At 44.2% G+C, this 25,109-nt stretch overlaps 1 protein-coding gene across 1 annotated transcript in view; it reads right to left on the bottom strand.

The window, feature by feature from the left end:
- LOC113406856 (FRAS1-related extracellular matrix protein 2-like) overlaps positions 1-25,109 on the bottom strand; it is a 206,255-nt gene that overhangs the window by 59,263 nt on the left and 121,883 nt on the right. The window lies entirely within an intron of this gene.

The following is a 25,109-nucleotide window of genomic DNA, read 5'->3' as shown; positions in this document are numbered from 1 at the left end:
CAATCAGTGTGGCCACTGGACAATAGAAGTACTAAAGGAGCACTCAAGGAAGACAAAGCCATTGCAGAGAAGCTAAATGAATTCTTTGCATCAGTCTTCACTGCAGAGGACGTGAGGGAGATTCCCACACCTAAGCCATTCTTTTTAGGTGACAAATCTGAGAGACTGTCCCAGACTGAGGTGTCAGTAGAGGTGGTTTTGGAACAAATCAAAAAAATTAAACAGTAATAAGTCACCAGGACCAGGTGGTATTCACCCAAGCGTTCTGAAGGAACTCTAATATGAAACTGCACAACTACTAACCGTGGTATGTAATCTATCACTTAAATCAGCCTCTTTATCAGATGTCTGGACAATAGCCAATTAAAAAAAAAAGTCTCCAGAGGCAATCCGGGCAATTATAGGCCGGGAAGCCTAGCTTAAAACCAGGCAAACTGGGTGAAACTATAGTAAAGAACAGAATTATCAGACACATAGATGAACATGATTTGTTGGGGGTAGAGTTAACATGGCTTTTTAAAGAGAAATCATGCCTCATTAATCTGTCAGAATTCTTGGAGGGGTTCAACAAATGTGGATAAGACTGATCCAGTGAATATAGTTTACTTGGACTTTCAGAAAGCCTTTCATAAGGTCCCTAACCAATGGCTCTTAAGCAAAATAAGCTGTCATGGGATAAGAGGCAAGGCCTGTCAAGGATCAGTAACTGGCTAAAAGACAGGAAACAAAGGGTAAGAATAAATGGTCAGTTTTCAGAATGGAGAGAGGTAAATAGCGGGGTCCCCAAGAATCTGTACTGGGACCAGTGATCTTCAACATACTCATAAATGATCTGGAAAAAGTGGTGAACAGTGAAGTGGCCAAGTTTGCAGATGATACTAAATTATTCAACATAGCTAAGTCCAAAGCAGACTGCAAAGAGTTACCAAGGGAATCTTACAAAACGGGGTGATTGGGCAACAAAATGGCAGATGAAATTCAATGTTGATAAGTGCAAAGTAGTGCACATTGGAAAACATAATCCCAACTATGAATATAAAAAAATGGGGTCTAAATTAGCTGTTACCACTCAAGAAAGAGATCTTGGAATCATTGTGGATAGTTCTCTGAAAACATCCACTCAATGTGCAGTGGAAGTCAAAAAAAGCTAACAAAATTATAGGAACTATTAGGAAAGGGATAAATAATAGAATCATAGAATATTAGGGTTGGAAGGGACCTCAGGAGGTCATCTAGTCCAACCACCTGCTCAAAGCAGGACCAATCCCTAGTCAGATTTTTACCCCAGTTTCCTAAATGGCCCCCTCAAGGATTAAACTCACAACCCTGGGTTTAGCAGGCCAATGCTCAAACCACTGAGCTATCCCACCACCAGTGAATATCACAATGCCATATAAATCCACAGTATGTCCATACCTGGACTACTGTATGCAGTTTTGGTCTCTCCATCTCAAAAAAGATGTATTAGAATAGGAAAAGGTATGGAGAAGGGCAGTAAAAATGATTAGGGGTATGAAACAGCTTCCATATGAGGAGAGATTAAAAAAACTGGGACTGTTCATCTTGGAGAAGAGACGACTAAGAGGGGATATGATAGAGGTCTATAAAATCATGAATGGTGTGGAGAAAGTGAATAAGGAAGTAATATTTACCCTTTTAAGAGCCAAGGGTTACCCGATGAAATTAATAGGCAGCAGGTTTAAAACAAACAAAAGAAAGTAATTCTTCTCACAGTGTCCAGTCAATCTGTGGAATTCATTGCCAGAGGATTTGTGAAGACCAAAAGTATAACTGGATTCAAAGAAGAATTAGATAAGGTCATGGAGGATAGACCCAGCAATGGCTATTAGCCAAGATGGTCAGGTATGCAACCCCATGCTCCCTAAGCCTCTGATTGACAGATGCTGGGAATAGGCGACAGGGGATCGATCACTGGATAATTGCCCTGTTCTGCTCATTCCCTCTGAAGCATCTGGCATTGGCCACTGTTAGAAGACAGGATACTGGGTTAGATGGACCTCTGGTCTGACACAGTATGGCCATTTTTACATTCTTATGAGTAATTCCATCTCTATTTAGCAGTGCTCTTAACCCCATGTTCAACATGTGATAAAGTCCAACTGAAGTCAAATGGGACTTAAACATGTGCTTTGCTGAATTGGGATGGGGTTATTCTCAGGATTAAAGTTAAGCACTATCTTAAGTGTTTTGCTGAATTGGGCCTTAGGAAACAGTTACCTGATATGCCAGGCAAAAGTGAGAATCCATTTAAAAATGCAATATTGTTTCAGCCCACCCAAATTACAAAGAGTACATACACATTTTATTTATTTTTACAGTAACTCCTACTCCTGGGTGAATTCTGCACCACTGCAGATTTCTTTCCTTCCCCACGGAAAATGATGGGGAAGCAAAGGGAAGACGCCCTGGAGGTGGAGGATCTGGGAAAGCCCATGGGCATTGCTCCCCCAAACAGAGGTGAGGCATGGGGGGCATGCCGTGTCATGTGCCACTGCCCCCCTCCATTTCTGCAAACTCAGAGCTGCCTGGCTGAAGGAGGGTGCCACTCAGACACCGCCTCCTAGGTCCTAGTGCTGGTTGAGCTCCCCTTTTGTGTGCTGGGAGCCATCCTGTTTTCTGTACAAACAGTGAGTGCCTGTGTTGGGGCAGGGCAAAGGGGCAGAGTGAGGTGGAGGAAACAGGAAAAGAGGGGTGGGGTGGAGAGAAGAAACAGAGGGGAAGGAAGAGGGTGGGATAGGGCAGGGGAAGGGGGATGTGGGAGTGAAGGGATGGGGAGAGGGATGGGGCAGAGGACAGCGGGGAGAGGAAGGGGAAAGGAATGAGATAGGGAACAGTGAAGAGGGAATGGGGCAGGGGACAGTAGGGAAGAGAGATGGGATGGGGACGAGAAGGGGCTAGGGGAATAGGGCAGGGAAGTGGGAGCCCGGCATGCAGCATCCCCTCGACAGCAGCAGTAGCTGGGGCTCCCCTATTAAGCAGGCCCATCAAACCCTCACGCCAATGAGTGCCACCCCCCTGCACCTGGACCGCCCTGATGGGCCTGCCCGCACACAGCCTCCCACCCCAATGAGCCCCAACCAGCTGCACCCAGACCCTCACCCCGCCAAGCCCCACTCCCCCAGCACTGGACCCTCCGGCTGAGCCCCAACCACCTTCACCTGGAGCCCCCTGCAGAGTTAAATTGCTCCTGCACCCAGAACTCCCCAACAATCCCCTGTGCATCCATATCCCTCACTTAGCTGCCCGCACCCAGATTGCCCCACACAGAACCCTCTTACCCCACAGCTGGGTCCCCCCATACTGAGCCCCTCTATGCTTGCATCCTGCTGGGCTGAGCCTGCCTGCCCATACCTGGTGTATCTAGCACAGAGGGTCAGGGCTCCAGTGTGTTTCTGCAGCTGGCCTGGCCTTTGTGCTGTGTCAGAATCGGGTGCAGCCTCACTGCCAAGTCCCTGTCCGGGGGTAGAAGGGGCTGCAGGGTGATTTCTCTGTGCGCTCCACACTGCCATGCTGCAGCCTCCACATGTATTTATTGACAAATACAATTTGCGTAATTTTAAAATATTGTGCAAAGAATTTTCATTTGTTTTTGGTGCAGAATTCCCTCAGGAGTAAACTCCCTACATACCTTCTTGATTTAGGTCTGTCCAAACCCACTGTAGGAGGACAGTACCTGCCTTGAAAAGTTTAGAAGCTAATTTAAAACCAGATGCAGTATTGTGTATAAAAAAGAGCAGAAAGGAGCACAAGGGATACAGAAACGACACATGTATGATTAGAAATTATTGAAACCTACATCTTACTATCCTGCATACAATTCCCTACCCTGAGGGTAACAAGCAACAAAAGAATGAAACCGCACTGAACCATCAGTAGGAGAGCAGCTCTCTTCTTTCAGCAAGCATAATAAAGCATTTTTTAAAACCTATATGAGGGGTTCCTGGTATAGTTTACATTAATGCAAAATTACAATGTGTTTATTTGTTTACATACTTTGGGCCAACAGGCGATAAATCTGCACATCACATCTCACTCCCTTCCTGCACTTTCAACTCTAGGTACCAGTGTGTAGGAGAGTGTGTGTGTACAGATTAACGTGTTATCTTATTAACCTTATTCCTTGCTGGACCTTGTGCACTAGCCAATACATTCCTTGCATTTCTCACTTCAGTGGAAGCAGACAAAGGTGAAGATAGATACTGAGACCTTAAACAGGGTTTCAATGCAGAAATCTGTTATCCAGACCAGATCGGAACATGATGCAGCTTTGTGAACTGTTTTGTGAAAGGTTGTCCCACAAAGTATGGGGACAAAACCCTCAATCTGATTTCCCACAAGTAACATTTAGACTGAAATCAAGCTTATTTCCCATTCTGAACCATGCGAGTACTGTCCTTATTTTAACATTTTAAACCCCTCAGATTATAAGAAAGAACAGCAAAAAATGGAGCAGGGGGCAAGTTATCCCATTTAATAGTGATATATTTATCTGCATTTTTCCTCTTTTTTCAGAGAACAAATTAACAAACATAAATGCTTTGCACCTAAATACACTGTACTGCTAAGGGCTGGGAGCCCTACAGCTATCTCTAAGGAGAGAATCTGGTGTCCAGAGTCAGCACTGCCAGTGATTTTGTGACCTTGGGCAAATCACTTTATCTTTGTGCATTGGTTTCAGGATAATACTCCTTACCTTCCACAGCAGTTAGGATATATAAAGTGCTAAGCAAATACTTTTTAGTGTATTATTAACATTAGAGGCTTTCATAGTAAAAGCCTCATTACATTAATTTTTCATGATTTGCCTAGTGGAATTATTTCAGAATAGCAAGGCTCCAGTATACTAAATCTGCTGCAAAATATTACGGCAGTATATGACCATTAGGATTTAACGAACATCTAAAGAAGAATAAATGGCTCCATGTTCTAAATATGGTGCTGTGCTATCCCATACAGGACATTTAACATCAAACCCTGAATTTAGTTTTCAACTCCCTGAGAGCAAAGAACAGCACAAAGCCAATTCATAGGGAAAAATCCATTGTGTCATTAAGGAATTCTCAGTGCGTGATTCGAAGTCACATTAATTTATGCCCTCCTAGCTGGAGGAGAATTGTGGCAACATGTGATGTGTGTACAAGGAGGTCTGAGGTTACATGAAGGGGAAAAAAACTAAGCCTCTAATGGCAGGCAGGCAGGTGAAAGCCAGACCCATTAAATTTCATGACCTAATCAAGTTTTCCTCAGCTGGTGTATATGTTGGAAAAATCTATGACTGCTCCTACAATGTGCTGTGTATACTGGAGCATAAGAACATGAGTGACTGTCAGTATGAAAGAATCATTGGGCAAGAGAGAGAGAGAGAGAGCGAGAGAGCAGGCAAACAAGCATGAGAATGACTCTGTTGCCTGGGGGTTAGAGCTACAGCAGTGGTTGGGATGTGTGAGACACACGACCCAGTCCGCCTGCTCCAATGATTTTTTTTTAAATGATCTATGCACAGTGGAACAGTTTCAACAGGAGAGACTGAGGGAGGCCCACATCATAATATCTCACAGCCCAGTGGCTAAGGAGTTCACCTGAGAGGTGTTGTTCCCTGTTCAAATCCCTTCTCCCCCTTAGGAGGGAGGAGGACTTGAAGCAGAGGTCGCCCACATCCCAGGTGAGTATCCTAACCCCTGGGCTATAAGTAGTATAAGCTCGCCTGCAGGGGCCTGATCCAGCAGGCACACTCTGAGTATGCTTACCGGATTGGGCCCTGCAGGTGAGTTAGGTTAGCGAATCACCTTGGGCTTAGGCTCCACTGCCTGGTGTGGGGCTGCAGTGCACATGTGCAGAAACATAGATGTTGAGGGAACTTCTACTGCAAAAATATACGTGCCTACCGGGTGCCGTGGCTGCTGAGCAGGGGTCTGATTCTGGGATTTAGGTGCCTTTTGTGAATCTAGCCCTTAGTGTCTTTCACAACAACAGCAGAGGACACTGTGCCACTAACAATACCGAAATTATCATTAGGAACTGTTCAAAACCACAGTAAACACAGAGAGCCACTTTCATCTGTGGTGTGACTCCACTTCCTAACAAGGAGACACACCTAGGATAAACCAAAATTTTCTGATTAACCGAGGGGCTTTCTCCCCCCCCCCGCAGTTTTCAGATTCAGTTCAGGTTAAACGGTCCCCCATCCCCCGCTGATTTTTCAGAACTGCCAGTGAACCAAAAAATCAGTTATTTGTCCAGCTCTAGTTAGTAGAATCAGAACTCGGGCATTTCTAGCAACACGTCCTCAAGCTCTGATTAGAGGAGCGTTTCCGGACAAGATACTGGAAACACTAGCTTTGTCAACCTGGGTGCCTGCCCGGTTACAGCTACAGCACTGCTGAAAAACAGGCACTAAATTTGCTACTGCAGCCACAGGCAGGGCCGGCTCCAGGCACCAAGCACCCAAGCTGGTGCTTGGGGCGGCACCTGGAGGGGGGCGGCGGCGCGGCGCTCTGGCCGCCGGGAGGGGGGGAGAGCCGAGCCCCAGCCGGGGCTCGCCGCCCTCCCCCAAGGCTCCGGCCGCCCTGCCCCCGGCGCTCTGGCCGCCGCGGGGGAGAGCCGAGTCCCCCCCGGCGCTCTGGCCGCCCTCCCCCCGGCCGCTGGGGGAGAGCGGCGAGCCCCGCGCTCTGGCCGCCGGGGAGGGAGAGCCGAGCCCCAGCCGGGGCTCGCTGCCCTGCCCCCGGCGCTCTGGCTGCCCCCCCACGCGGGGGGGGCTCCGGCCCCCCCCCCCCGGGGGGGGGGGGGGGGGCGGCCGGAGGCTTTTTCCCCTGGGGCGGCGAAAAAGCCAGAGCCGGCCCTGGCCACAGGCCCACAGAGAACCACATTACTGCGGTAAGTTAGCTAGCCTCATATTCGGGAATGATTTTCACACATTTTGAGCCACATATCTGTAATAGCAGACACATTCTTCATGGTTACTCATCCTAGGAACCAAATCCTTACTACTGTTTTGTCCTTTTCCTGTAAGTCCTTTTAGGAGCTCCCCAGGGGAAGAAGCAAAGCCAAGATACAAACAGGGAGGCATTGTGTTTCACACATCATGGTTGGAAAACATGCTGCCCCATGATTGGGGGCTCACTTATGGCAGATCTTTAATCTAGTAATCGGTCTGAATAGAGAGCATTGCAAATTTAATGACTTCTCTTTCAGAAATAAGAGAAAGCCTTTCATGTAGCAAACACAGATTGAAGATTGCAGATTTCGCTGGCATACAGTTAGAGTAATTAGAGGAGAGAGGATGGGAACTTAATTCCCAAAGGCCTCTGATAAGGAAATTAAATCTAAGTTTTGTCCTTACATCCAGCAGAATGGAAAGTACCGGGTATATATTAATTAGAATATCAACCAGCAGTCAAGCAGGAAAATTAGACAAACTTTTGAAGCTGTCAAAAGCACATCCACACTTGATCATATCTCGTAAAGGCAACAGGTATAAAAAGAAATCAATGCAAATATCAATTTTAATGGATCTTTCTGCCTCTAAACCAACATTACCAGCTACCGTAGAGAGATGAAGTATGACCAACCACAATGGGCAATGAAAAGAAACATGCTACATTTGCAAGATGTGTGCAGTGCTTTGCCTGATTCTTGGCTTGCAATGCATCATGATGCACAAGCCAGAAAGAAGACAGCTTTACTCTTGGATCCCAGGGCAAGACTGCACAGCCAGCAATAAACTGAGCAGACTTGTTATAGAAATAACTGAGAGACAAACATGGAATTTTTTTTACAGTAACTTCTCAGTCTAACTACACTGAAATGAAGAGGAGTTTGGTTTTATTATTATTTATTTGTACTGGGGTATCACCTTGCAATGCAGGGTGATGGATCAGGACAGTGCTAGGACCTGAACAAACACAGGACAAAAAGATGGTCCCTGCCCCAAAGAGCTTACCATTTAAGTCAAATGTTTTGATGTCAGGGTAGCCTGCATGCCAGAACCCATATACACTTACAGAATATGCTCGGGAGATTTGAAATATTAGTAAAAAGAACTACATTGACTCCCCCCGCTTCAAATGGTGCATACTTCCTGAGTAAACTTTCCCTCAAGGTCACTGAGGTGTGGATGTGAGGTTTGCCCACCCAGTTTCTGAGAATACATTGTTCTGGTCTGTTTTGTAAAATATCTATTTTCACTGACCTACATGATTTAGAGGGGAAGAATAATAAAGGGGAAAATTTTCTGGTAGCTCTAATATGCGAGTATAAACATGAGGTAGCTGCATAAGCAGTAGATGGAGTAACTATTTACATCTGGACAATGTGTGCTGTTGATTATTGACTAGATCTTTTATATTGGTATTCATGTTGTTTCTGTCTACAGGCTTGAGGCCCTCTTGTTTCTATGCAGGCTAACCAGGGTGGAATTAGCAGGTGGAAATTGTTTACTAAGATTTTATGATACTTGTGTGGAAATATGAATTTATTAGGCTAATGTTAATAAGGATAAACATCTACATAATTCAAATTATTATAGTTTCTCAGTTCTTGTATGTTAATAAGGACAAAAAATAAAAAGTTTAAAAAGAAATCTATGCTCACTAAAGAAAGTTTACATTAACAAGAAGGACTTTTACATTTGCAAGTAGGTAGCACCATTATACAGCTATTTGTGCTTACTTGAAATTACACACGTGACTGAGCTTGCAGTTAGTACACTGAATTTAGTTTGCCAAGTCATTTTTTTGTTATTGAGTGGTACAGAAGCAGGGGTCAAGATTATATGCAGAGCACAATTCTGGACTGGATACCCCTTGTAAAAATGCCGGTTTTTCATTTGATGTGGTCAAAACTGATTACTTTCCAAATGTATATGCTGCAATCTTAACAGCTCAGTCATCTCAGCATTGTTATCATAACTTTCACAACCAAAAAATAAATTAATCTTGCAATCAAAATTACTAGCTGCAGTTAAAATTCCACATATAGTATCTCAAGCAAATAATGTCAGTATTTACATGTGTCTTCCATAGCTCACATCTCTCCTGTACCTCAAATTTTTTTTTTTTTAAAGAAAGTTTATTCAGTATAGTACTTAAAAGTGCAAACTTAATCTTAAAAGTTGCATTAATTTATAGATTTCAATTCCATCTTTTAAGAAATATACACAGAATTTTGTGAACTACAAAAGTAGCTGTATACATTAATTGGGCTGATTTGCCCCTCTAGTTTTATGCGAATGTAACTCAATTGATTTCAATAACACTGGGAATAGGACCCAATGAACGCTATAAATAAACATGTCATATAAAATCTAGTTTTAAGTGATTTATGATGTATACTACTACATAAATGAAGATCTTTGTTTTACTCCCCTATCCTTTACATTAAAGTGTATGCAGTCTTGGTATTCCTAATTGCTCATGCCGCTCTGAACCCAATAAAAGCAAAGCACACATTCTGAGTGCTACACAAATTATTCGCACCCAGTGTATCAACAATAAAGAAAGCTGCACAGGAAACATGTCAATTTGGAGTGTTCTAACATTCATGTCACATATGACATGCGTCCAGCCTCTGCATTACTGGGAAATTAGAGTACTGAGGTTGGTGCAGAGCGGCTGCAAGATCAGACAGTAACTTTGTTTTATTAAAAGTGCAACAGACTTGTTTAGATAAATCCTGGTGGACCAACCCTGATGGCAATAGAGTTTCCTTAATCCTGCAAAAGGGTGCTCTGCACCAGTTTTACCCACCTTCAGAATATAATTTACTCCACAGTAGTTCAGAAAGGCTGTGACACCATTAGTTTTGACTGCTGACGTTCATTTTGCCCAAGGCAATTGTTTACAGTTTTATATGGATTTTAGAAGCTTCTTTCTGTTTATAAGTGGATTCACGTTTATTGTTCTGTTGCAAAACACTGTTAACTTTTTAAGAATCCCAGATTATCCCACTTATAGGTGTAAATATTACTATTGCAAATGTCCTTGAGACAAATTTGGTAAGCAGGTGGACCTTAGTGCCGTCTCAAGACGACTAAAGATGACGGATGCTTGCATATGATGACCTGACCCCAGATGCTGGCATAAGGGGAAGAAGTAGTAGTAGTAATAGTCATCCTTGTGACAAATCCTGCAGTCCTTGAAATCAGTGGGAGTTTTCAGAGATTCCAAAGCCAGAAGGAACGATTGTGAACATCTAATGTCTGACCTCCTGTATAACGCAGGCCCTAAAACTTCCCCAAAATAATTCCTAGAACATATCACTTGCTTGACTAAGGTTTGAGTAAAGGATTGTAGGATTTATCTCATTAATATCATCATTACTGCACAGGCCATCCGCCCAAGTCATTCACTTATCTGGAGAGTTATTTCATTTAAAATTTAAATAAAAAATATTAGGCAGCACTCCATGAATAAACACATGCTTGGGATTTGGGGACACACCTGCACAGAAGGGGATTGCCTCCAGCCACCATCTGATACTGTGCATTACTTTCCTTTGGGCTACACCTCCTAAAGTATATTAAATGAGGTCAGAATCTTTTTATCATTTTTAAAAGAATGAACAGGAAGCAAAGACTGACGGCTTTAACAGAAACAGCACAGAAATTAGCAACAGCAGCAAAATCCTCAAGAAGCTGCTGAAACAGAGAGAGACAAATACATGGGACAGATGTATTAGTAGTAGGTATTTTGTACCACACTCAAAGGCATACTAGGAGCCTCACAGAACACATAGTCAGGCAGGCCCCTACCTCAAATAGCTCACAAACTAGGATTTAGACAAGAAATACCAAGTGAGATTGAGTACAAACAAGAGTGGGCAGGGTAGATTTGGACAGAGTTTTATAAATAAGACCAAGCAGAGACTCAGTAGGTGTACATTTTAAAAAACTTTTCTCTTTTTAGGTTAGTTTTAGTTTCATATAGTAATTAGTTCACTTTTTGTGTGCTTTGCAGCAGAGGTTAGCCGTTCGCAGGGATTTGAAGGAGGCAAGTGTATTTGCAAAGGCAAAGAGGTTCAGTGAAAATGGCCTGGGAAATTTGAAGGTTGTTCTTCCTAAGTGGGGTTAGTAACAACAATGAACAAAAGCAAAAAGAAACAAACAAAGCAAGAAACAAAACAAATCAGAACTATGTATTCTGAATGCTTCTGTTTTGGGATCTATATCTTGTAACATCCACCTGATTCACTATGGTGACTATCAAAGTCACCCCGGTGAACAAGGTTTTCCTCACCTGGGGATACAGTACTACCAGGGACCCTTTTCTCTGAAATGGGAAAGTATTTCTTTCCCCTTACATTTTCAAACTTCTTTACAGGCACACCTCAGAAGGAAAACAAGGGAAGTAAACACATTTTCACTGACACACCATTACTTATAAACAAGTGATTGTATAAAGGCTTTTAAGTAAATGCACCTGCCTGTGTTTGTTGTTCTTTGGAATATGCAAAGTGAGAGCAGGGTAGAGAGGAATTCCTAGAGCATTGATGGCTAAGACTGATTTCGCTGAGTGAATTTTGACTGACTTTGTATAAAAGCAAATACCTGCAGAAAATGTGAGAAGTCTTTTTGTAATAAAAGCCATTTGATTTCAACTGTAACTAGAGCAAAATTGAGTATTTGCTGCTATAAAACCTAAAACAGGATTATTCATTTTCTGAGCCTATTCTCTACATGAATAATATTAGCTTGGACCAATCAGTAGAATCTTATCATAGTCATCTTATTTATTTCACATTTAATTTCTAAAAATATAATTCTCTCTTAAACATAGTAGAACCTGCTTAGTTTCTTTGAAGAACCATTTATGAGGCAGGAAAACATTTTTTTTTTTTTTTGGGACGAATGGCTTAGAGAACAGGAAGTTGACAGTGAATAATGATGGAGAAATATAAACATCATGTCTTCCACATGACTTTTGCTACTGACACTAGCTGAGTAAGATACATCGCCCCGTGACAGCATTTATCATATATCTTGAACCAACTCATGATTTTGTTCAATATTTTGTTAAAAAATAGTTTAGGGCATGGCTACACTCGAAACTCCAAAGCGCTGCCGTGGGAGTGCTCCCGCAGCAGCGCTTTGAAGTGCGAGTGTGGTCGCGGAGCCAGCGCTGGGAGAGAACTCTCCCAGAGCTGCAGGTACTCCACCTCCCCGAGGGGATTAGCTTACAGCGCTGGGAGTGCGGCTCCCAGCACTGGGGCACTGTTTACACTGGTGCTTTACAGCGCTGTAACTTGCTGCGCTCAGGGGGGTGTTTTTTTACACCTGAGTGAGAAAGTTGCAGCGCTATAAAGCGCCAGTGTAGCCATAGCCTAAGTCTCTTCTTTTTCCTGTATGGAGACAAGCGCTTTTCTAGACTGAAGACATCTTCACCAAACTGTAATGGAGCCCAACAAGCATGTTGTCACACTTCTCTCTCCAATTTCTGCCTGTTTAGTGTTCAGCTAACAGTGCTCACTACTATGCCCAGTGCTACCATAGCATACTATGTTTGTTTAACTGGCACGGCACACGTTTCAGAGATTCCCTGAGACAGGATCAGATTATGGTTGGCCCACCCCAAGTGTGTGTGTTCTGTGTGGGAGGAAAGGAGGGAAGAATGGAATTCAAGAAACCTGTTTTCCTGCACCTCCTCAGAGGAGCCAGTCAACCATTCCAGTACTTACTGCTGGCACTTGACTTAGCAAAGGAATCAGGGAGACGGCAGGACAATGGCCTCACCTCCTCCCCGCCCTTTCCATACTGTGCAGTGGAGCTGAGCTGGCATGATGGAGAACACACTTAGTACCACTTTAAACACTCTTGCATCTGCTCCCCCCAAGCATTCTGGCATCATGGGCTGTGGCTTAACAGCTACCCTAATGTGCATAATGAGATGGTAATTACAGAGGAACGATGCATAGTCCAAGAGACTAGGTCTTATTAGAGCTCCAATTAAGCAAAACACACAGGTTTGTTTTAAAAGACACATGCTGTTTTGCACAATATCCCTACAATCTTATTGGAAGGATTAACCTCAAGAGCAGTAGGAAAAGTACCAAAATATGTGAAAAAACAAGATGTGATACAGTGACATGCTCTCTGGTGATAAAAAAAGGAAGCATCACATTTTCTGCACTGGAGAGCCTGTTATTAATATTTAAAACTCACCATGGACAAAATCACAGAAAAAACTTGCGGATTCTTTGGATGATAAGTTGAGCAAAATAATAAAGCATGTCAAGCAACAGACAGCAAATGTCCAGAGCAATATTAATAGCATTCAATCAGCTGAAGCCCACATTTCAGATGCCAATGATCAATAAAATGGCAGAGTATCAACATAAGGAGTTACAAGACACACCAGATGATTTGGAGAATTATAGAGAAAATTGTAGGCCTCCAAATGCCCTGCAGAACTATTTATTAACTGGATCCCAGAGATTTTGAAGAGGCCCTTGAAAAGGAACAAGCTTAAATATCAACAGGGCCAACCGTATATTTAGGACTGCACCTAAAGACAGAGAATTCTCAGCATGGCGTGCACCTCAGTGAGCTCTCAGATATCACAGTGATCCATCGGTCCTCAAATAACATCACATAGCACAAATACCACTCAGTTTTAACTCTGCCTAATTTAGTTAGAGGCACTGATTCTGTACAGGTCAGGGCCATCTCCTGTGATATGCTTGTTGGTGAGTATTTCTGTATTTGCTGTTAGGGTAACAGAAGTAATGTGGAGTATCCAGAAGCATCTATTCAAAATCTCTCTCTTGAAGGCACCAATTTTTAAAAGTTATCACTATATATAAAATCATTGACAAGAAAAAATAAAATCTATCTACATATAAAACCATTGACAGTAACAGGTGCTGTGAGAAATGCAAATTCCAACTAGGCCTGGTTGTCTCTATGATACCCTCCAGGGTGAGATATAATGTTAATTTATTGCTGCGATAGACAGCCAACAGTGATTGCCTAATTTATCAACTCTTCTCGGAGCATTCTGTTTCACTCATGGTGAAGATGGCTAATGCTTCTAATAATAAAATATTAGTGAAGAACCCCGGGGTAGGGCATGTGTGATAAATTGGCAGCCTTCCATTTTTTGCCCTGATCAGTTAGTTTGGCCATCTGCCAAAGACTGGAGAAAGAGTAGGAGGCTATGTAGGTATTTTGCATACAAAAGGGACACAAGAAATGTGTAGGACAATGCTTGTCCAAAATATAAGAACATAAGAACGGCCATATTGGGTCAGACCAAAGGTCCATCTAGCCCAGTATCCTGTCTTCCGACAGTGGCCAATGCCAGGTGTCCCAGAGGGAATGACCAGAACAGGTAATCATCAAGTGATCCATTCCCTGTCGCCCATTCCCAGCTTCTGGCAAACAGAGGGATGGACACCATCCCTGCCCATCCTGGCTAATAGCCATTGATGGACCTATCCTCCATGAATTTATCTAGTTCTTTTTTGAACCCTGGTATAGTCTTGGCCTTCACAGCATCCTCTGGTAAGGAGTTCCACATGTTGATTGTGCAGTGTGTGAAAAAATACTTCCTTTTGTTTGTTTTAAACGTGCTGCTTATTCATTTTATTTGGTGGCTCCTAATTCTTGTGTTATGAGAAGGAGTAAATAACACTTCCTTATTTACTTTCTCCACACCAGTCATGATTTTATAGACCTCTATCATATCCCCCCTTAGTCATCTCTTTTCCAAGCTGAAAAGTCCCAGTCTTATTAATCTCTCCTCATATGGAAGCCATTCCATACCTCTAATAATTTTTGTTAAAAGAGATTAACTGCTGGAAAAGAGCATAAAATCAGTGCTTTGGCATGGCAGACCCAGTAGAAAATTAAAAATGACAGAGATCTAAAATATTGTGGCTGTATCAGAGGAGGGAAGTCATACTTGTCTCTTCCTTTAGTTCCATCCAGACAGATGGTACTACTCTTGGGCTATCCTGAGGTGGTTGTAGGCACCATCATAACGTTGGGCATGCTGCACCCAGTGTTTGGGCCGGCACTTGGAGGTTGGATGGATATTACTCATCTCTCACGTCCTTACCACTGTTGCATTCGGTTTGAGATTGTGGCACACAACCTGATGATGAGGTGAAGGACCTTTTTTTGATGGACTGCCCCTGAAGGCTGATGGAACTAATAGGATTCCACGTAGCCTTGTGGGATAAGATGGTTTTTCTGACTAATCACTTTAGTGATAGTTTGATAGGATATTATAATAATCTTTTGTCCTCCACTATTGATCCAAGGCACCTCATCAATGTCGCCTCTGGCTTTATCCTCACAGGTCACCATGGTTTACAAATTACTTTGCAGATGACAAAGAAAAGTTTCATCTCCATTACAGCATCTGCAAAGGCTCATACAGTCACACCGTTCTGAGTAGCTGACAGCTTAATGAAACCTAGCTGCCTCCACTCAGTTACTGAGTCAAGTTTTTCCTCACTGTGAAGAATGTTCATGTTATTTTGCAAATAAAATGGCTCACAGCACTGAATAAACTCATTGCCACGGAAAAAGAACTGTGTTCCAAGGGGACAAAGAGTGTCTTCTCTTTTCGAGTCTTAGTCAGTGTTGTTCAATGAAGTAATGGAGGTGTTGGTGCTATTGCAAAAAAAAAGAAAAAGAAAAAAAAAGCGCTAATATCATTCTGGAGAGTATTAACAGGTGTGTTATATTTGAGAGTACTGTGTCCAGTTTTGGGCACCACACTTTAAGAAAGATGCGGACAAATTGGAAAAAGTCCAGGGAAAAGCAATAAAAATGATAAGTTTAGAAAACTTGACCTATGAGAAAAGGTAAAAAAAAACAGCATGTTCAGTCTTGAGAAAATAAGACGGGGGGGGAGGGTGTCCAATAACAGTCTTCAACTATATTAAGGGCTGCTACAAGGGGGATCAGGATCAGTTGGTCTTTTTGTCCACTTAAAGTAGGACAAAGAGTTATGGCCTTAATCTGCAGCAAGGGAAGTTTAGGTTGGAGATTAGGAAAAACTTCCCAGCTAAGGATAGGTAACTATTGGAATAAATTACCAAGGGAGGCTGTGGACTCCCCATCATTGCAGGTTTTTAAGAACAAGTTAGACAATCACCTGTCAGGGATGGTCTAGGTTTACTTGGTCCTGCCTCAACCTGGGGGGCTGGATGATCTCTTAGAGACCTTTCTAACCCCACATTTCTATGATTCTATGATATTAGAGTTTTTCATGCCTATCATGATACTTAATGCAAAGTCTGTACTCCAAGTCAGATACTGCATTGTTGATTTTCTGCCCCATTTCAGGTTACTAATGGAAGATGTCAGTAAAGAGGCCTCTGGCCAGCTAAAGAATTCCTTTGACTATTTTAATACTCAGAAAAAATTGGACAAATAGAGAGTTGGTGGCTCATGAATACTGTATGCTTCCTCTAGGGATAGTTACAGTTTAACTTCTTGCAGCATGAGTGCCAGCTAGTGGTTCAGGTAGAATATTAGAAGACCCAGGAAAGTTGGGTTCTGTTCCTAACTCTGCCACTGGCTTGCTGTGTGACTGTGACCAACTCACTAAATCTCTCCATCTCTCAGTTTACCCATCTGTAAAATGGGGCAGAACTGCTCTCCCCTACAAGGGATGGTGTGAGGGTTAATGTGGTCATTTTTTCTGACAAGTTAAATAAACTGTAAGTCATGCTGTGATATAAGCCTGTGGCCTTCGCCTCCCCAGTAATGGTGCTGAAATGTTTAACAGGGGTTCAGCAGGAGGAGTCTGAATGGCTGCTTGCCAGCCTTATGTGAGTGAAGTGGAACAAATCTGTTGAATGCCCTTCCTGCTGTGAACAGTGTGGTTTTTCAGCAATCCCAATAAGGCAAGAAGAGCGTTCATATGTCCTGCAGAGTGGCAGTGTGCTCTCTTGGCAGCACTAAGTATTCAGGAAGAAAAAAAGAACACTTGGGGAGATGATAACCTCCCCGACAACTTAAACCGAAGAAAGCCTCTCACAAATGTTCTCCTTTTTGCTGTGCTCTACCATTTTATTCATCAATGCTGTTCACTTTCAGATTCTAAACATGATGATGACTCAAGAGTTTGATATTGGCACAAAAGCCATTTTTACAACAACATAACAACACTATTTAGTTCAATCCCCAGGTGCTGCAACTGTTCATTTTAAACTGAGTGGATTGGCATCCAGAGAGAAATATAGTAAAATTAGATCATTGCATTAAGTGATCATTAGTGCACCTCTGAACCCAGTCTTTATGCTTGGTCTTTCTTCCCTGATCTTCTTGCAGACAATGTCTCCACACCTGTTTGTGTGGGCATTGCTCCTCTATATCATATTTGTCTGACTCAGACTTAAAGCTCACTGAGGCAATGACCTTGGGCCAAATGTACACTTATCTTTAAGTGTACATGAGCTGTGCACTCTCACGGTGCTCTGAACATAAGTGTACAGAAATAAGAATCTATTTTAAAATGACAGCATACAGTCTAAAATATGCTCTCTTTTGTTGTGAACTACCATTCTCTTTAAACACTGTGAGCCAAATCCTGCCCTTATATGAGCATACACAACCTTCACTGACTTCAATGGCAGATGCATCTGCATTTCCTAGGAAGAATTTAACCATGGTAAAAATTATACTTGACTGCAAAGTGGTTTATGAAGAAGTGCGGCTAAATGATCCCTCTGGATCCCCCTGTAGGGTATTCCATGAGAGTAAGTGAGAGCAGAATCTGGCCTGTGGTTTTTAATACAGGGCATTTGGGAGCAAGATTATACACTATTCATTACCAGCGGCACTGTACTGTAAATTCTGATACAATCACTTTATGCTGTTCTATTTACCTAACTGATTTATTTGTTTATATACAGATGAAAAGCAACTGGGTAGATGGTTAAGACAATAAGCCTACATACCATTGTGTTGGTGATTATTCAGTGCAAATTGTTCCAATCTGGTTATTTTATGGGGAAGATTTAACATCTGCTGTATTTAATGCAGAATCTGTTTGTTTGGACTTTTTAATGGCCACTTAATTTTTTTATTCAGAGAAATGTTGGATCAGTTTGTTTATTAGATGACTAAACATTTCATACAAGTACAATTTCTGTGTCTAAAGAATATTGCTAAGCCTGATTATTTAGTTGATTGAGTGAAGATGGTGAAATGAGCTTTTAGTTAACAAAATAATATTTCACTAGTGAAAATGAATGTATTAAATGCAAGCTCATGTTGAACAAAATATTTATTGTTAGCAATGGTGAATACAATTTTTCATTTTTTGTTTATTTTGGGGTCTGTTAATTAATTCATAATATCTTATATTTTTATGGTACCAATGGATCCTAACACATTTACAAATTATAGAAATACAGGAATCATTTTGCCTGGCACTGAAATGCAGCAATGTCTGGATGGGAAAGTGGACCAGTTTAACAGCACACAGGAACGCTGTACAAAAAAGTGAAGAATATGGTATCCAGTTGACACTGATATGGTGTTTTTGTCTTTTATCATTTTTCTATGTGAGTTCATTCGAGAGCATAGTGGTTGTCTGGTTTCACCCACAGAACAGCTATGGGAGCATTTAGTGCACTAGATGAGGTACATCAGAAGCTGTGACAGGTGTAGGACACTGTATCACCTGTGGGTGAACACTTTTCACAGAATGATCACTCCGTATCGTATTTTCTACATTCAGCTTATATTATTCCTAAATAATTAGATATTAATTAAATATTCCTCCTTACCTTGGCTAAGGTTTTCACAACTCTAAAATATCCAGTAATTTTAAAGTGATGGCACAGACTCAATTTTCTTTAATTTACTGGATACAGCCTGTTGACCTTTGTGTCCATCACTGGTTATTTCCTGCCTCCCTCATTTCCAAGTGATATTGTTTCTTAAAATTCCAACTATCCTACAGAGATGAAAGACTTCACAGTAGTATTCTGAGGTGATAATATATTTCCAGATGGTTGCGACTGCCAATTTGAGGCTTGATCCAAAGCCCAAAGAATTCTACTGACTTTAGTTGGCTTTGGATCTGGCTCAACATTTCTGGTTTCAGGCTGGCTTCCATCAATTTTAACTGCTTTGTTGTCTGTCTTTATAATACCACCTCCACTCTTCTCACAAGAGGACCAGGATCAGTGGACACCAGAGTGGGTACTGTGCCTTCTTTAACATACCCCTTCCCCTGCGCAATCCCTATCAGAAACAAGAGAATTTAAGTACAGAACTCAATGGGAAGATCCCCTACTCAGCACCAGAGGCTGACAAGATTATTCTCAGTACCAACTACAGTACTATCAAAAGTCGCCCCAGAATGCAGCAGAGAGCTGCCCATATTCATGGTATTAGTGCTCCCCCTTACAAGCACTAACCAGGCAATGTTTAAAGTGTGCCTAAATTCTATCTTACTGTACACCTTTCAGACATTCTAAAACCTGAATTTATTATTTTCATATCATTGTCACCTTTGTTACTTAAAAGTTGCATTCAGAGTTAGATCTTAGTACCCTTTAAACAGACTGGCTATTAAAAGCGCTGCAACTGCATAAATGCAGCCTAAGGACATGATTTTTCCATTCAGATGTCAGAATATCCTGAAATTTTAGACAGCACTTTTGATTCTTTCAGACTTTAAATACCTTAAGCCTTATGCTAAGTCCCCTACAGGGCCATAAATAATAAAATGTTTTCTTTCTGCAGTTGATCACCAGCTATCTACTTCTGTATTAAAGAAACGTCTTTCAGATATTTAGTTCAATGTTTAAAATTTCAGAACTATGATCATGGAGTGTGTTTGTATATCTATATCTATATAATTTCACTGAAAATTATTCTGTTGTTTATAGTGGTAGGGAGGAGGAGAGGGGGTTCTGCCAAAGGCAGAAAGGCTTGGTTCCCTTTACTCCCAGAAGAGTTTCACAAGTGTTTATGACTTTGGAATTGCAAGTTGAAATGACCATATATAAATGCTCTTTCTGTAGGTTTCTTCACCTAGGGTATGTCTACACTACGAGGGTATTTCGATTTCACTTAAATCGAATATGTGGAACCGATATTGCAAAGTCGAACTTGTGTGTCCACACTAAGGACAGTAATTCGACTTTGTGAGTCCACACTAACGGGGAAAGCGTCGACATTGGAAGCGGTGCACTGTGGGCAGCTATCCCACAGTTCCCGCAGTCCCCGCTGCCCATTGGAATTCTGGGTCGAGCCGCCAATGCCTTCTGGGTAAAAAAAAGGGTCGAGGGTGCTTTTGGGTAATTGTCGTCATCCGTCTGTCACTACCGCCCTCCCTCCCTCCCTGAAAGCGCCGGCGGGAAATCAGTTAGCGCACTTTTCGGGTCAGTGACAGCGCGGACGCCACAGCACTGCGAGCATGGATCCCGCTGCGACCATCGCTGCAGTTGTGGCCCTTGTCAACGCCTCGCAGGTTATCATCCACCTTTCCCAGAGGCAGATGCAGATAAACCAGGCGAGGAGGCTACGGCACCGCGGTGAGGGCCTGAAGTCTGAGAGTAGCACAGACCTGTCAGAAAGCACGGGACCCCGCACCGAGGACATCACGGTGACAATGGGTCATGTGGATGTTGTGGAACGGCGATTCTGGGCCCGGGAAACAAGCACGGACTGGTGGGACCGCATAGTGCTGCAGGTCTGGGACGAATCCCAGTGGCTGCGAAACTTTCGCATGCGGAAGGGGACTTTCATGGAACTTTGTGAGTTGCTGTCCCCTGCCCTGAAGCGCAATGACACCCGGATGCGAGCAGCCCTGACTGTCCAGAAGCGAGTGGCCATAGCCCTCTGGAAGCTTGCAACGCCGGACAGCTACCGGTCTGTCGCGAAAAAGTTTGGCGTGGGCAAATCTACCGTGGGGGTTGTTGTGATGCAAGTAGCCAACGCAATCGTCAAGGTACTGCTCTCAAAGGTAGTGACCCTGGGAAACGTGGAGGTCATCATAGATGGCTTCGCCGCGATGGGATTCCCAAACTGCGGTGGGGCTATAGATGGAACTCACATCCCTATCCTGGGACCGGACCACCAGGCCAGCCAGTACATCAACCGAAAGGGCTACATTTCGATGGTGCTGCAAGCACTGGTGGAACCCAGGGGACGTTTTACCAACATCAACGTTGGATGGCCGGGCAAGGTTCATGACGCTCGCGTCTTCAGGAACTCTGGTCTGTTTAGACGGCTGCAGGAAGGTATTTACTTCCCGGACCACAAAATAACTCTTGGGGATGTGGAGATGCCTACAGTGATCCTTGGGGACCCAGCCTACCCGCTAATGCCCTGGCTCATGAAGCCCTACACTGGCGCCCTGGACACTGAAAAAGAACTGTTCAACTACCGGCTGAGCAAGTGCAGAATGGTGGTGGAGTGTGCTTTTGGACGTCTCAAGGGGAGATGAAGAAGCTTACTCACTCGCTGTGATCTCAGCGAAACCAATATCCCCATTGTTATAGCTGCTTGCTGTGTGCTCCACAATCTGTGTGAGAGCAAGGGGGAGACCTTTATGGCGGGGTGGGAGGTTGAGGCAAATAGCCTGGCATCTGATTACGCCCAGCCAGACAGCCGAGCGATTAGAAGAGCCCAGCGGGACGCGCTGTGCATCCGGGAGGCTTTGAAAGCTAGGTTCCACAGTGAGCAGGGTAACCAGTGACTTTTACGTTTCTGTACAGAGAAGCTGAACCTGCCCCCGTTTCTTTACCCAGTTAAGGATGACTATCCTCTCCAGTTACAGACCCCCTCCACCCCCTTCCAAAAAAATAAAATCAGTTTTATTTTGTTATTGAACACCGTTGTCTTTAGTACTGTTTTCGTGGGAATCTTTGAAACCGGGGACGCAGACTGTGGTGGGGAGCGGGTGTAGTGTACTGATGCAAATGATCCTTCTATACTCCAGGAATGACAGGATTCGCAGTGGCGGACTGGTTGTTTCAACGGAGCCTGCCAGCCCTCCTGAGCGGGACTGCGTGTATGTGGGGGCTATGTGACTTTATGGCAGGGGGAGGAGGGTTACAGCTCCCCTGCTGCGTGGCTCTGTGATCCAGGACAAGGACCGCTGCATAAGATCTGTAACTGCCCTCCCCCGCCACAAAGTCACAGAGCAAACAACCACCCCCCGCCCCCCACAGAACATGAAAACCACCTCCCAGACTGACCAGGGTAACTAGTCACTGCACTGTGTATGTGCCCTGCTGCTGGACCTGCCCCCGCCTCTGTACCCTGCTAAAGGTGACTGTCCTGTCCAATTACCAAGCCCCTTCCCCCCCTCCAGACAGACTCTCCCTCAAAAGAACCTGACTGAAACAGTAATGAACAGAAACGTATTTTTTATTAACAACCAGACAGGAAACGGGGGGGTGAAAGTTGGACGGGGGCTTGGGTGAGGCGGGCAGGAAAGGACTTTTCAAATTTTGGGGAATGACAGCCTTCTGGTGCTTGAGCAGTCTGCAGGGGTGGAGTGAGAGTTTTCACGGACTCTGCCACCCCTCCTTCTTTGGACTTTGGGAGAGGGGGGTATGGGACTTGGTGGCGGGGGAGTGCGGTTCCTGATAGACTGCAGCGGGGCTCTGTCCTCCTGCTTCCGTTCCTGCAGAACATCAACAAGGCGCCGGAGCGTGTCCGTTTGCTCCCTCAGAAGTCCAAGCAGCGTTTGAGTCGCCTGCTGGTCTTCCTGCCGCCACCTCTCCTCACGTTCCATGTGTGTCCGGTGCATTTGTGACAAATTCTCCCTCCACTGGTTCTGCTGTGCTGCCTGGGCTCGGGAGCAGCCCATTAGTTCTGAGAACATGTCCTCTCGCGTCTTCTTCTTCCTCCGCCTAATGTGCGCTAGCCTCTGGGAGTGTGATGCCAAGCAGTGTTGGGAGACAGTTGCAGATGTGGCTGTGGGAATGAGGAAAAGGCAGTGAATTCCTCCGAAAGATAAATGTGGTTGTGAATCAAGAACATAGTTTTTCTCTGTGAACAAGACCATGAACCACACCTATCACATGCGCACTCAGGACAAGGTCGAATTTTTGAACCTCGCCTTCACTGCCTGGGCTTTTGCACTGCCGATCTGGGAAGCGGGGCAGGACACGGTACTCTCTGTAGCAGGCAAACATGGTAAGCCGTAGACTTGTGGCTGCTTAAAACTTTAGGAGTACCACTGGCCTCCTTTCACATTGAAAGCACTGCCAGTCTGTGCTGCCAGCAATCGGCCAAGCAGGAACTCTGGCCCTGTCCCACCCCCTCGCGGATGAGCCAGGGAAAGATCCCTGTATGCTGCCCCTCTCCCGCCCCCACCGCATGGCTGTAAACCAGCGGTTACAGTTCTGTAAAGGAACTTGTTGCAAGCAGTCCCAATACTAACAGTCCCCTACCTAATTCAAAGCAGGTCATCATGAGCGACATTACTCTCATGAGGATCCCGGACACCGAGATCCAACGGATGCTTCGAGAAAGCCTGCAGAGACCGGGGCCCTATGCCGCCATGCTATGCAAGGCAATGATACCGGAGTACCTGCTTGTCTCCTGGCGCGGGAACGTCTCCTACTTCGGAGGACCAAGTAAAGCCGCTCTCCCCAGGAACCTGATGAACAGGCTATCCCATTACCTGCAGGAGAGCTTTGTGGAGATGTCCGTGGAGGACTACTGCTCTATCCCCGGACATATAGACAGGATTCTAATGTAGCTGCAGTAGCAGGGACTAAAGAGTGGAGCAGCTTGGGCAGCACAATCATGCACAACCAGACACTGTTTGATTTTTTTTAAATAGTTGTTACTGATTACTTAAGCGCCCAGGGGGAAGAAATCATGATTCACAGATTGTTCTTAGTACTAATATTCAAGTTTTGTAAAAAATAAAGGTTAATATGTTTAAAGCACTTACCGCTTGATCCTTCGCCTGAATCTGTGTCCAGGTTACATGCTGGGAAGGGTTGGTAGGGGATCTCTGTAAGGGTGATGAAGAGCTCCTGGCTGTCGGGGAAATCAGCGGTGCAAGCGCTGTCGACTGCCTCGTCCTCCTCATCTCCTTCCTCATCTTCCCCGTCCGCTAACATGTCCGAGGAACCGGCCGAGGACAATATCCCATCCTCAGAGTCCACGGTCAGTGGTGGGGTAGTGGTGGCGGCCGCACCAAGGATGGAATGCAGTGCCTCGTAGAAACGGGATGTGTGGGGCTGGGATCCGGAGCGTCCGTTTGCCTCTTTGGTCTTCTGGTAGCCTTGTCTCAGCTCCTTGATTTTCACGCGGCACTGCGTTGCATCCCGGCTGTATCCTCTCTCTGCCATGGCTTTAGAGATCTTCTCATAGATCTTTGCGTTCCGTCTTTTGGAGCGCAGCTCGGAAAGCACGGACTCATCGCCCCACACAGCGATGAGATCCAAGACTTCCCGATCAGTCCATGCTGGGGCCCTCTTTCTATTCTGGGATTGCACGGCCATCTCTGCTGGAGAGCTCTGCATCGTTGCCAGTGCTGCTGAGCTCACCACGGTGTCCAAACAGGAAATGAGATTCAAACTGCCCAGACAGGAAAAGGAATTCAAATTTTCCCGGGGCTTTTCCTGTGTGGCTGGTCAGAGCATCCGAGCTCGGACTGCTGTCCAGAGCGTCAACAGAGTGGTGCACTGTGGGATAGCTCCCGGAGCTATTACCGTCGATTTCCATCCACACCAAGCCTAATTCGATATGGCCATGTCGAATTTAGCGCTACTCCCCTCGTTGGGGAGGAGTACAGAAGTCGAATTTAAGAGCCCTCTGTGTCGAACTAAATAGCCTCGTGGTGTGGACGGGTGCAGGGTTAATTTGATTTAACGGCGCTAAATTCGACATAAACGCCTAGTGTAGACCAGGCCCTACTGTACTTCCTTCTGCATGTTATGGTTTGTAACCTTAATCTCTGACTCAAACAGATCCATGTTATTATTTAACATTTCAATTGTGGTAGCATATGTAACATTGAAACAAACAATTCAAAATGCTATTTACATCAGATGAGGACCTGGTCTGGTGTTCCTTTGGTTGATTTTTTTGCCCCCTTTCTATCCTCAAGTGTATACAGTTTCAAAGTAAAAATATCCCCACAGCACTGTAGATT

The sequence above is a fragment of the Terrapene carolina genome, unplaced genomic scaffold, assembly GCF_002925995.2.
Source record: "Terrapene carolina triunguis isolate 2854851 unplaced genomic scaffold, T_m_triunguis-2.0 Scaffold142, whole genome shotgun sequence".
Lineage (NCBI taxonomy): Eukaryota > Metazoa > Chordata > Testudines > Emydidae > Terrapene > Terrapene triunguis.
This window is presented reverse-complemented; position numbering and strand designations above follow the sequence as displayed.